At 38.1% G+C, this 14,270-nt stretch overlaps 1 protein-coding gene across 8 annotated transcripts in view; it reads left to right on the plus strand.

Moving 5' to 3' along the window:
* Nucleotides 1-14,270, plus strand: part of SRGAP2 (SLIT-ROBO Rho GTPase activating protein 2) — a 226,142-nt gene that overhangs the window by 21,448 nt on the left and 190,424 nt on the right. The gene's annotated exons all lie outside the window — the stretch shown is intronic.

Below are 14,270 nucleotides of genomic sequence, written 5' to 3' on the forward strand. Positions count from 1 at the left end.
GTCGTAGGCTCTTTTGGGGTGGATGCTTCAAGCACAGAATTGTATGTGTGTGTGTGTGTGTGTGTGTGTGTGTGTGTATGTCTCTGTCTATCTGGAATGCTTTAATTTAGGTTTAACTTGATGGTATAAATAATCTTTTCCAGTGATGCCATTCTTTTTTTATGATTCAGTATGCTCTGTAACAGTAGTGGTAGATGCTATTTATTAGAATTGAGATTTCAGTCTTCAGAAAATACCAGGAGGGGGGTTGGTCACAATATCATGCATTTCAAAGCAATATATGAACTTGTGGTACACTTAGAAATCTATTGAATTAATACTTTTTCTTTATGCAAATAGCATTTCTTTCGGTCAAATGGAATTAGTAGGAGATGGATCTTCCTGTTTCTTAAGTGCATGATTCTGGAGTAATCTTTCCTTATGCAAAAGGTATTTGCTATTTTAAATGGAAAGAATCTACTGGGGGATGTTTTATCTTTGGAGGAAGAATTAGATCTCTTAACTTAGCATTAAACCAAGCAGTAGGTTTCTTTTGAGAAGATTAAATTATGTTTTCAGAAATCCTAAAATTCTGATAAGTGCTTTAATCTGTGAAGGGACAAAAGTTTCTCTGGTATAATGAGAAAACTGTCTGCTTTTTCCTTCTTTGCTTCTGCTTCTTTGAATCTCTTCTTAAAAATACCAATTTCCTGTAGGGTAGCTCAGTTAATCTATTGTACCCAAAACTATAGTGTCTTCTGAACCTTAAAGGCCAATATATTTTTCTGGATTGAAGTCTATTTTGTTAGATGATTAGGGTAGGGTTGTGCAATGCTTCAGATTTTCTCTCCCACACGTACTTTAGATGTTTCAGACAGGGGCAATATTTGCACTCCTGCATCTCCATGATTTAGGAGATCAAAACCAAAGTGTTGCACAGCCCTAGAATGGAGCATTATTTTAGAGAGGAGTATATGTATAGTAGAGCTGTGTGAAGCATTTGAAAGAAATGCTTTGGAATATGTATATGTAGGAGCACAAATTAAATACTTCCATTTGAACAGCTAAATTACCTGCATCTTTTGCAAGGCCTGCCTAGCTGCTTCAAAAGTTGTTTGTGGCTGTCTCTGTGTGGTCACTCACAGCATTTTGTTTTGGCTCCACATGTTTGCAGAGATAGGTGGAAACGGTTTTCAAAGCAGTTATGCAAGCCTTGCAAAATACTGATTGCTTTAATAATTTGAAGAGAGGTGCTTTGTTTGAGCATCTTTGAACTCTCTTACACAGCTCTAATACACACTCATTGTGGGGTAGAAGAAAAATAAAAAGAGATGTCAGAAATTAGGTATAGACAATGATAGTTGCTTAGGGAATCTGTAAATAGATATTGGATGTTCTTAAAAAGGCATTTCTGAATGTTGAGTTAATGTAAACCCAATGAATTAGAATTAAATAATGAATTAGACTTGAGAAAACAATGAATTTTATTCACAGATAAAAACATAGAGAAGAGTAGAATAATACAATAATAAAAACAAAGAACAAAAGATGGCACAAACTGGGCAACCACAAAGCAAACCCACATTACCCAGAAGGGGTTTCAGTCACTCTCACCAAGGGCCTGGGCAAAGAGCAAGGTCTTCAAGACTGTTTGAAATACCAGCAAGGTGGGGCCATCTGGATCTTGGGGGGAACCTCATTCCAGAAAATAGGTGTTGCCACAGAGAAGGCACAATTCTGGGTCCATTATTTAATCGAAGGGACCCAGAGGGCACCAACCCTGCCAGATCGAATCAGCCGGGCAGATACTGTGGGAGATAGGCAGGCTCTATGCCTACTAGGACTTTATAGATAATGACCATCTTGAATTGTATCGATAAGCCAGCTGGCAACCAATGTGGCTTATGAAGCAGGGATGTTACATGGGAATACCAAGGCATGCCCATCACTGCCCATGCCACTGCATTCTAGAGCAGTTAAAGCCCCATGTAGAGCGCATTGCAATAGTCATGCCTCAAGGTGACTAAGGCATGAGTGACTGTCTGAAGAGCCTCCTGATCTAGGAAAGGGTATAACTGGGGCCCCAGATGGAGCCATCCAAAGGCCTTCCTGGCCACAGCTACCACCACCTAATCAAGCAGTCCAGGAAGACCCGCAGATTGTGTACTAGACTTGATTGAGGAAAAGCTACTCCATCTGGGTGACCCAAACACCTGCAGCCACTCAGTCTTGGTAGGATTGAGTCAGAGACAGTTTCTCCCCATCCAAACCTGCACATCCTTCAGGCATTGGGACAGTATCTTGACAGCCTCACTTGGCTGGCTCAGAATCCAAAGATATAAATTGGTATTAACATACTGATGATACTGAACACCAAACTGGCAGATAACCTCACTCAGTGATTTCATGTAGATGTTAGCACAAGTATAGATGCATCACCTCCATCCTGGCTCTGCCACAGGTCATCTACAAGTGTGACCAAGACTATCTCAATACTAAATTCCAGCCTGAAAACTGACTGAAATGGGTCTAGATAATCTGCTTCTTCCAGGGTTCTCATCATTTGCAGGCTGACCACCTTCTCAACAACCTTCCTGAGACTGGATGATAGTTATTGAGAACTGTTGGATCCAAGGATGGTCCCTTGAGGAGGAGACATACTATTGCCTCTTTCAAGGTAGGGGGTACTACCCCGTCTGTCATGGAGGCCAACACCACAGCATGGATCCAACTGCAGATCATCTCCCTGGCCACTTTTACAACCCAGGTGGGGCCCAGATCCAGTAAACAGGTGGCCAAGCTGACAGCTCACAGAGAACCCTGTCTATTTCCTCAGGAATTACTGGCTCAAACACATCCCAGATCATGCCACCAGACTGTGCCCCAGGCATCTTGACTTGATCTGTCTAGTTAGAGTCCATGTCAGAGCATATCTGAGCAGTTTTGTCTGCCAGATAACCTGAATAATCCTCACTGTGGCCCAGTATAATAAAACAATCAAACAGTTCTTAAAATTTGTGGTGAAAATGAAAGATCTTTTAGTATGAATTGGGGTGGGAGAAATTGGAATCAAAGAGCCAAGAACCAGGTGTCAGGAACCATGACTTAAGTGATGGACCATCGTGTGAAACCATGAAGCCTATGGATTACAGTGCTTTAAAATGTATTATTGTAAGTTTGTTTTGTTTCCAAAATAAATTATAATCTGCAGGCACTATATGTTTATTGGCTATCTCAACTATGCATTTTCATTAATCACTCAAAGTACCTTTTGTCTCAGATTGAGGAAGTTCTGTAAAAAATATTTCCTTTCATTGTACTAAGAATATTATTCTATTGTTTTCTTTTTCCCATTTCACTGAACTCTGAAGAAAGGATAAGTTTCTGTCAGCAAGTTTTATCCCCAAAATTGGACTTTCTAAAATTAATCCATTATTAGACCTAAGTTAGCTGATGTGCAGAGGATGAAGACAGTACAACATCTTATTAAGCTACAGGGTTTTAACCTTGTTTTCTAATATGGAGAATAATTCCATTCAAAAACAAACAGCATTTCCACATGGACAAACAAAGGTCGATGTTCAGTTCCTGGGGTCTTGTCTGAACTTTGCAGGATCACTGAGAGTCAGCACAGAAAATACTGGAGTCTTTCAGAAGTCTAGCATTAGTCATGGGATCATGCTGATGACAAGGTTTAGTATGGTGGTCTATTTGTTGTCTTTGGATTTGAAATTGATTTCGTTTTATAAAATTGTCTGGTAGCCATCCTCCTAGTAATGTACTGTAGTATGTCTTGTTCTGAACAGAAAGGAGAAGACCACTTTCAGCCTTAAATTGGGTACTAGATAAAGTGTTGCAAGGTTAACGTAGTTAAATAAAATCACTTGAATAAATTTTATCTTTGTTAAACTTCAGTTTTCAAATAAAAAATTATTTGCTTAGCCACAAGTCATTGAAAACATAAGGTGTCATACAATCTATCTAACAGTCACAGCAAATCATTTGAGTTCTCAGCCAATACATGGCTTTGTCTGTATCCAAAAGTATGTATACATGTCCCCAACCAACACATCTCTTTCATCACAGTAAACATTCCTTATACGTTTATTAAAAAATATATTAACAACCATCATACATTCTTTTCTTACTTATAACTCAGTGTTTTGGGAGCAGTGATGAAGGAATAATTGATAAATGAGTGTTCTGACCCATGACAAAGGATTGATAGTAACATCCCTTAACTCCAGAACGTGTCGCCACTGCCTGAAGACAAAAACCAGGTCTAACATATGACCACTGCTGGGAGTCAGGCCTTCATTAAGCTGGGTTATGTCCATGATTGCCATGGTGGCAATGGACTCCCTAGGAGCCTCCAGTCCTACCATATGAAGGCAGTACCTCCCAATACCATAAATCTGGGTGATCCACAGCCAACTTAACCACATTACTGAGTTGCTCAGGCAGGGAAGCCACTACACCACAGGGAGGCTGATAGAGTAGCAACAGTCCCAGCTGATCCCTAGAGCCCAACCTTGTCAACAGGCTCTCACACCCTGTCTGTAGGGCAGCATCTCTGAAAGTCACCAGGGTCTCTTGGATAACAATAGCTACTCCACTGCCCTGCCCTGGGGTCACAGGTAGTGCCACAATTGAAAACCAGGTAGGTACATTTCCAAGAAGGGAACACTCCTCTTGCCCAACCTGGTTTCAGTATTACACACCAGTTCAGTCCTCTCATCCACTGTTGAATCATGGATGAGGGAGGCCTTATTACATGCCGACCTGGCATTCAATAGCAGCAGCCAAAACCCTGGGCACCTAAGAGTTTGATGACTGAGCATTGAGGCCAAGCCAGGAATGTGGAACATGGCACACTGAGACTATATTCCTTGGGAATGGCCCACCTTTTGTCTCCCATTGTGTTGCTCTCTGTCCATTACAACCATGATGTTATGGCCTGATCCTCCCTGCTGAGACATACAAGCCTCCCCAACCTCTGCTCTCCTTCCCCCAGAACAGAGGGCTCTCTCTCACACCTTGATTCCACAGACATCCAGTCTTCCTGGGTATAATACCAGTATCTTGGTGGGGGGAGCTATTGCCATTGATTGGGGCATTACGCTAGTGGAGAGAGCATAGTGTCTATGTTTGCCCTTTGAACAGTCTAAAATGGAAGGGCAACTGATTTATTTACAGATTGCTGAAAAGAAAAAAAAAGTGACTTGAAGAAAGAAGGAGTTTTTTTAAGACAAATGACAGAATTTGAAACACTTCTGCAGAACCAAGCCTGCCTATTAGGATGTATATATAAACTGCTATTAAAATTTATCCCAAGCTATAATTTAAGAGAAAACTGGTACAAAATGTTTTACAGATGATATATAACTCCTTCCCTAATTGCAAAAATAGATAAATCATATAATAGTAAATGTTGGAAATACAGGTAGTCCCCAGTTCCCAAGGTCTGTCCTTAAGTCGCATTTGTATGTAAGCCGGAACAGTATTATTATGTAGTACTGTATAAGTAGTATTGTGTAATGAACTTGAACCATTGTGTATTTAACTCAAATCATTGTATTGTTAACTTGAATTTTGCTACAATAGGCTCCTTTCTTAACTATGGGTCGTCTGTAACCCGGGCGTTCTTAACCCGTGGACTATCTGTTCTGTGATACTGAAGGAACATTTTATCATATGTGGTGATCATGTAAAAAAGTTCAAAGGTACTAGAAAGAAATACCCATCATTATTTTTTTAAAAAAATCTTAAAAACAAAGCTTGAACTGAAACGTGGTTTTAAAAAAAAAAAAAATTAGGAGCCCTTCCAGAATGAGTGAATCAATCAATCAATAAATTACAATCTTTTAAGATATATGCTGATGGTTGTGAGGACAAATTAGGCCCAACATTGGAAAAGAAATCCTTTACTGACAATATCAGGTTGGGAAACCAAACTTGGGGAATAAGCAACAATGGCAAAATTAACAATATACATCCAGAATAGAAGTTGGACTAATGGTTTCCCTATATATTACATGTCACACAAGAAGACAGATTCAGATACTTATAAGTTTTAAAGGAGGAAATATTTGATGCAAAGATAGTAAACAGAAACAATTTTAATACTTATAAATAGTTTGATGTAATCACCAGTTGGGTACAATGGGAGGGAATCTATAACTTAATTTTGTTTTTAATTATTGCTTCCTTCCTTCCTTCCTTCCTTCCTTCCTTCCTTCCTTCCTTCCTTCCTTCCTTGCATGCATGCATGCATGCATGCATGCTATGCATTTCTTTTAAATAATGACCAATAGTGGTGATATCAATACTTGTATTAATGTTTAGAGTTGATCGTCTTTCTAATGCTAAAGCTCCGATATCAGGAGATGTTAGGGAGAATGGAATGTGGGTGGATGGATCTTAAGCAGCGCTGGGCTGGAAAGGGTTTTTTTTTTTTTTTAACGACCTGAGAGTTGCTAAATGCTGTGTTCCTTGACTGATCCCTTAACAGTTTGCCACATCCCAGACAGCCCATTGGAGATCTCTGAGATTGCAGTTAGAGTGCTCTGAGAAGGATATGGTTGTTCTATTAAAGCTTTTTGAGATACACTTCCTGAGAGAAAAAGCTTTAGATGCATAACTTGAGATAGTAACCATATTTAATGCAGTACGTTATAGACTTTATAAGTTTAGAGACAAGAGACTTTAGTCAAAAGCCTCTGTTTGGTTTTTGAACTCAGACTAAACTTTGATTTAAACAGAGCCAAATGCATTTTAAAAATTCTTTTCTGACCTCTTGTACCTAGGCCCACAAATGTGGGGTTTCACTAATAATAAACCTTTTCATTGTTCATGTCAGCCATATGTAAACATTTTAAAAATATATTTCCTGTATAGACCGTACTTTTGCACCTGTATGAATAAAGTGGTAAAGATTGTTCCTTTTAAAGGTTTATTTTGAGAAGGTAAAAGGTTAAATGAATTTTAATGTTAGCAAAAAATGATTAATTGAAAGTCTAAGATATCAAAATTGTGATTTACAGTTGGCCACAAACTACTAGGGAAATATATCTGCCAAGATTACAAAACCTACAGCATGTTAATTTGAGTTACAATTGTTCACTGAATGATTATTAGACTTCATGAAATGCTATAGAATTGAAGGTAGAAGAAAGTTATTAAGCTTTCCTCAGCTTTTACATATACTAATTCAACTTCCTGCTTTTGCACTGTATGCATATTTTAAAAAGTGTTTTATTTAGCTTTAAATTTTGTTTAATTTAAAAAGAACTCTTTTCCATTTCTAATCCCAAACCACAACTCCTCTTCTTCCCAGATTGAAATTGATCATTCTAGTAGTTTATAATACTGTACCCCAGAGGAAAAACTAATATGCTGAAATAAGCATGGTGAATCATAGCCTATGTACACTAACACTGAAATGTGATATTGGTGGCAGTATAAATGTATATGCTTTCCATGTTTAGTTAGTGACTTCCAGAATGAACAGGTTATCAGAAGTTTCATACTTCTGCAGTTTGAGTTGGCAGATTAAAGGCAATTCTGTTCCATGTTTATTCATATATAGACCTATGCTTACCATCCCATCATTGTATTCAATGTCTTACAATTTGTATAGCTGGGATAGAAAGAATCCTTTTTCTCAGGGCAATTGTTAATCAGAGGATGGATATGTGAAGTTAGAGATAAAAGGCTGCATATCATTGTTATACAAACCACAGTTGTCACTTATAATGAAGTTTAAGATGAAACATGTAAAAAAGTGGGTTTTGAGTGAAGATAAGGCAGAGATTCCTTCAAGTTGAGCTTGACTTCAGGATACAAGAACACCAATAAGAGCACAGAATATACTTTCTTACAGAGGGAATTCCATGAATACAGTGCAACAAGGGAGAATGCATAGAATTATTTAAGAGACCAAGAGATAGGTCTTAAGTTGATAGTAAAGTTGGAGGAGCAGCGGTCATAGGAGGGAGTGTCATAAAAAGCAAAGATAGAAAGACACGTCACCAATGAAGAGATAGTATGAGGTAATGGAATTAGTTCATTAGTGTAATAGAAGCTGCAAATTATTTTGAACAGGAGTTTCTGATGGGGTGAAATAGCAAAGATTTTAAAAAGAAGGGGCAGAAAGAAAGAAAATTATTGCATTCAAGCTGAGTTTTATCTGAGGGAATATAGAACAAAAAGTTCCATGAACTTACATTGATAGAAAAGGTTAGGGTTGCATCTGGATCCAGACATTTGTTTTCTAGCACACCTTCATCTGAAAGTGAACAAATAGGTTTTGTACTGTGCTTAGATAAAAGCCAATACTGAATAAAAATACTAAAACTCCTACTCCAGATTCCTGGTTCATGTGCAAAAACAAGTGTCCCAGTTTAGACTTAACACTTAAGCTTTTGTTCTTAGTTGATTTTGCTGTTCAAGAAGTGCCAGGCAGAAACAAATAAAGTAGACCAAGTACCTCTGCATATTTACTCATGAATGATAATGTTATCCTAGAATTCTGGCTTAGCATTCTGTGTGAATGCAGTATGTACCAAACTGAAAACAGGAAGAGGCTTTCATTTTAAAAGCACTACTAGGCCATCATCATAGAAGTGTTCTCAGTTGTGGATGTTATTCAGATGCCCAGTCACCCCCTTGCAAAACCTGGACAAGGATGTTTACCTTGGGCTTGTCACAGAAGTGTGAGACTTATGCATCTTTTCACATAAGTTGGGGGAAAGGTTTTGTGGAATTCTAATTTTAACTGCTCATAGTAGAACAAGCAAGAAATGTCATCAGGAGCAAAGTACTTGAGGATTTCTATTGTGTTCTCTTTATTTAAGTGCTCTTCATTTGTTTGAGGGTGCTTGTTAAACGAGGCTTGATGGTTTGCTTTAAATGTGGATGTGGACAAAGGTGATATTGATGCCAGAACAAATAGAAGAATGAGTTTCTTTGTATTTTAATAAAAAGTCTTGATTTTAGTTTTCCTTGTATTTTTCCACCCTTCCCTTGAACATATTTGTATTGGGAAGATGCTAAAACTGAGAAGGAGGTAATTTGATTTTGTGCCCACTCCTGACAAATACAGATTCTAAATTTGCAAATTTAATACACTGACCCACGAAAAAGTACTTACATAGTCTTCTCTCTCACTGAGGCCATTGGGTATCTACAAAATACTAAGTGCAGCCCCTAGGTTTGTTCTAAAAGCAGAGAGGTATACTGTAATTGTCTTTCCTTTTCTTTCTTCCCCCATGGATTGCCACTCACATAAGCATCCTGAAGATCATCTCTTGTCCTGTTTTGTTGGGATACAGCCAGTCCTATTTCTGGAAAATCCAGAAATCAAAGGCAGGTATTTCAATTTCTTCCTCTAGAGGTATTACTCCACTTACCATGGCTTATTTATTAATCTAGAGATTTCTGCAAAATCCTGTGCATCCTTCGCAGTAAGTGATCTGAATTTTGAAATTATTATTTGCTTTAGAGCTCAGACTTGTTCTTGCCTTAGGTTCATGTGGGATTTGTTCCATTAGTATACATGAAACTGCCCCTTAAATTGTACATACCACTTCATTATGCTGCAATAGTTTTGGTGCAGAATATGCCTAATCTTGATCATGTGGAAACCATTTTGGAGTGTGATTAAAAATGCTGCAAAATTGAAATGTATCCAGACAGTTTTGCTACACAAGTTTTTTTCCCCAAAAATTCAAGCATGTTTGAGTCACTTAAAGTAAACCTTTTCCCTCCATTTTTTATTGTCTGTCTGCCTGTCTGTCTGTCTGTCTCTCTCTCAGTATAAAAGAACAAGATTGCAATTTATCTGAAAGAGATTAGCTTCCAAAAGAAGACATGGCAACTGTCACATTCACATTTCATTTATTATTTGACGTGGAGTAAGTTTATACAGACTTCTGTAGTGATTATTGGTTTTTATTAACTTTCCCATAACATTTCACTTAACAATTGTAATCTGGTTTGTAACCAACAATTTTGGCACTTAAAATATTTTAGTACAGAAGAAACTGATCTTACCACATGGATCTAGTGGTAGAATCTGCTGGAGTAAAAAGTTGTTGGGAAGGTTTTGTGCATATCAGCTGTATGCTGCTTTTGGGAAAGAAGAGAATTAGTGTTGTTTAGTGTACCTTACATCTATCCCAGTTCTTGAATGCTGATGGTGAGAATTCCAAGTGAATTTGTTTTAGGTAAAATGCTGTTAGAATTACTGTTGCTTTTCCCTTTCAATAAATACTAGAAGTTGCAAAAGCCTGTACATTACAAGTTACTATGCTGGTATGGATTAGGAGTAACAGAGAGCTGGAAAAGGTTTTAATACTGCATCTTCCGAGACTGTCTCTTACACATTCCTGTATATGAGATAAATATTTTGCATTGTTTTACTATCTTGTAAAGTGCTTTGGTAATAATTTGTTTGAAGAGCAAGATATTCAGTAAATATTTAAAGGGGCTGTAAGTTAGACATGATTCCTAACATGATTTTTGGTGGGGAGAAAGTAACATCTAGAGTCTTTTAGACAGAATGGAGCAAAGAGCAAACTACCCAGAGTCACTTCCTTGTGAGATGAGCGGTATCTAAATTCGAAATATAAATAAATAAATAAATAAATAAATAAATAAATAAATAAAGTTAATAGATGAGGAGATTAATGGATATGTATCCATCATAGAGTTTTGCTCATTCACTGAAGTCTCAGTTTTTGGTGAAAACTCAAACTTTTTGCCATCAGCTACACATGGCATTCAGCTATCATATATGAAAGGATCTAATTTCTGTAACATGGATATGGAGATTCAGATATTTCTTTTTGGGGAGGTACAGTATTTTCCCCCCCCCTCCTCATGTGTAAACGCACATAGGCAGAGGGAAGATTGATAGTAGAGGAATGTTAATCCACCCCCCTTTGATCTTGTCCAGACAAATATGACTTCCCCAACCAACCAAATTGTTTTTGGAGGATTGTTGTTTACATGGAAAGGATGTTGTAGTGGAATACTGTCTCCACATACTGTCCTGTTCAGTCCTGTCCACTTCTTCTTCTGCCAGCCTATGGCAATCTCTCCAGTATGCCAGATAGCTGCCTTACAAAATTGTATTTGTGAGAAAGGGGGAATTCAAGTAGCATGCAAGTAGTCTCTTACCCCACTTCAGGGGTGAGCTCTCACAGCATCCTGTAGAATGGAAATTTCACTATGATGGCAGCAACATTTAGGTAGCCACAGGTGAAGAGATCCAGCCCTATTTTACATGTAGAGGTGATTCTGCAGATTGTTTCTTCCTGGGGAGAGGTGCAAAATTTCTTTCTGAAGGTCATTTGTGCCTTATGTGATGAAGGTTCAAGAGGCTCCCTAACCTTGAGATGGGATGAACTTTGGAGGGGAGAAAATGGAAATTGTTGCCTGAAGGGATGGACTTAAGCCTTCTGCATGTGAATGGAGCATTTCATCGTATCAGCTGGGAACTTAGCCTAGGTGTGCAAAATCTCCTCTGCCTTCTTGTTGCAGGAAGTTGTTGTTTCCATGACCTACAAAACAGGGCCATTCTTCTCTATTTCCATCCTGGCTGGCCATTTTGAATTACTGTGTAACTTTAAGGATTGCTGTTGTTTTATCCCTTTTCCCCCTTTTGCGTTATGTTTTTAAGCCTGTGCGCAGAGATTGTCTCCTTTTATTGATTTTATGTAAGCCATTCTGAGTGCCTTCTTGGCAGGAGAGGACAGTAAATGCCTTAAATAAAGAAGAAAAGTAGTAAGTTGACTGTGGGCTGGGTAACCTAATCCTCCTAATTATTTATGCAGTGATAATATAGAACCATAATAGCATGTAATTTTAAGGGATTTTTTTAGATATATCCACATCTGCTTTATTTTTAAATGCCCAACTGTGGGAATTTACTGTTTTTTCCATTATGGTAAGGTCAAAAATAGCATAATTTTAATTGAAAAGTTCTGGCCTTGGTGGCAGCCAACATACTCTTGGGTTACAGGGTGTTTTCCAGGCTGGGTCACAATTACAGATTTTTGGATCTGATGATAGGATTTTTAAAAATATTTACAATGTCTAATTTGTGGGGCCTTTTATTTGTTTCTGTTTACAGAGTTCGCAAGTTTTGAATCAAGATGAAATTATAGAAACTTCTCAATGGACATTTTAAAAATATCATTTTATGTTTTGTTTCATTTTATTTGCAGCATTAATATGCCACTGCAGTTATGTCTCACTAGTGTAAAACACTGAGTTGGATGCATGCTCTTGCCTTTTTGAAGCATGAAACACATACAAACGGTAGTATATTCCTTTAAAGAGACTTAGCACAGCTTTTAAAAACTGATTCCCCCCACCCCCAATTCTTGTCTGAAAAATTCAGAAAAAAACTGGGCTTCATACTTTTACACTATTGCTCTCCCACTAAGGTCCTTCCAAAAAAATGCTAGGTGTGATCCCATAGCACTCTTTCTTGGAGCATGCTCTGTTTAGATCTCTGAAACTTAAGTTAGTCATGGCTAAATTAAATCTCACTAGTTTCAGGAGATGTAGTGTAATTGTCCCTGAATTTGGATGCAATTTACTGGATTTAAGATAGGGGGACCTTTTGGTGCTATGGGATCACACCTAGCATTTTTTTGGAAGGACCTTAGTGGGAGAGCAATAGTGTAAAAGTATGAAGCCCAGTTTTTTTCTGAATTTTTCAGACAAGAATTGGGGGTGGGGGGAATCAGTTTTTAAAAGCTGTGCTAAGTCTCTTTAAAGGAATATACTACAGTTTGTATGTGTTTCATGCTTCAAAAAGGCAAGAAGTCATGCCCTTGACTTTAAGTGATTATGACTGGGAACCATCTGAAATCCTGGGGCTTTTGGTTATTATTCTTGATTTAAGATTATACATTTGTTGGCCTTCATATATAGGTAAAGGATTGTCTACCAAGTCTGAGTGGTCTCCAAAAGGTAGCATTGCCTGTTTGTCTCTTGCAGATTTCTGGAATCATTCTGAAAGTTGGCAATTTCAGTGATACTACTTCAGCTGCCTTACTGTAGTGAAACTGAAGGACAACCTTGCCAGTCATGCAGGTTAAAATAGTCCTTGGATGACAATATGAATAGTGGGAAAGCACAGTGCTGCAGATACAGCTTAATTATGTTGGCTCTGCAGTTCTATTATTAGATCACAATAATGGGAATCAAACGCTGCAGCTACTGCATTGCACTCTGAAACCATCAGGGAGAAGATGTGTCTCACTTCAGATACTCAGATGTCTTTGAGGCTCCTAGTCTACTACCTGTTATTTAGAACCTACTCTTGTTTTTATTATAACCTTGTATTAGAAAGAAAGTTATGAAGAGGCAGAGCAACAAAATAATTGTTGTTATAAAGCAGCCTTGAACTCTTGCCTTTTAAAAATAAAGATATATTCATAGTTATATTACAACATTCTTCTCCATCAATATGGTGAGTTGTATAACACTCCTTGGTCAGCAAAGGTGACAAACAAGTACTGGAGTGTATAAGACTAGACATAACCATTGGAGGGCAAAATCACAAAATTTCGCCTTACATATTTCGCCCATGTCATGCAGTCAAACTCACTGGAAAAGGCAGTTATGCTTGGAATGGTCAGCAGTAAAAGGAAATGGGGCCGCCAAAAAACACGGTGGCTAGACACCATCCAAGCTGACACCAGCCAGAGCTTAAAACAACTAAAACGCCGTACAAGATTGGAAAATGTGGAGAGAGCTGGTCCATAAAATTGCCGAGAATCAGACACAATTCAATGGATAGCATCATCATCATAGCACATTTTTACTTGTTTCAAAATCCACAGTTAGGCAGTACATTTATTAAGATCTGCTATCAGGTATTAAGGTCCATATTTCTTTATCAGGCATGATATCGCTAAAAGCAGGTGATGGGGAGGCTGATTTGATATCTGCTACAAGTTTGTCTCCAACTGTTTCCCTCTAAATCCTGCCAGGCAGACTAGGTGGGTGGTAGAGATGGGCAAGTTGCACATTCCTAGCATTAAAATAGGAATACAGTGTGGAAGTCAAGGGAAAACTAAACCCTCTTGATCTCTTATTACAATGGCCAGACCCCATCATGTGCTGGGGTCAAGTGCCTCCTTTTGCTGAAATTGGTCTTAGCCTGCTTCAGAGCAGTGGGAAAATGACTGAATTAGTTGTTTTAAATCTCACAAGTACAAAGCATGTGAGTACATTTAGCAAGTAAACAAGTTCCATTGAAATCCTGCTATTAT

Source organism: Python bivittatus, unplaced genomic scaffold (genome assembly GCF_059951505.1).
Source record: "Python bivittatus isolate LINGU-HERP-01145 unplaced genomic scaffold, Pbiv_v1 ctg000700_np1212, whole genome shotgun sequence".
NCBI lineage: Eukaryota > Metazoa > Chordata > Lepidosauria > Squamata > Pythonidae > Python > Python bivittatus.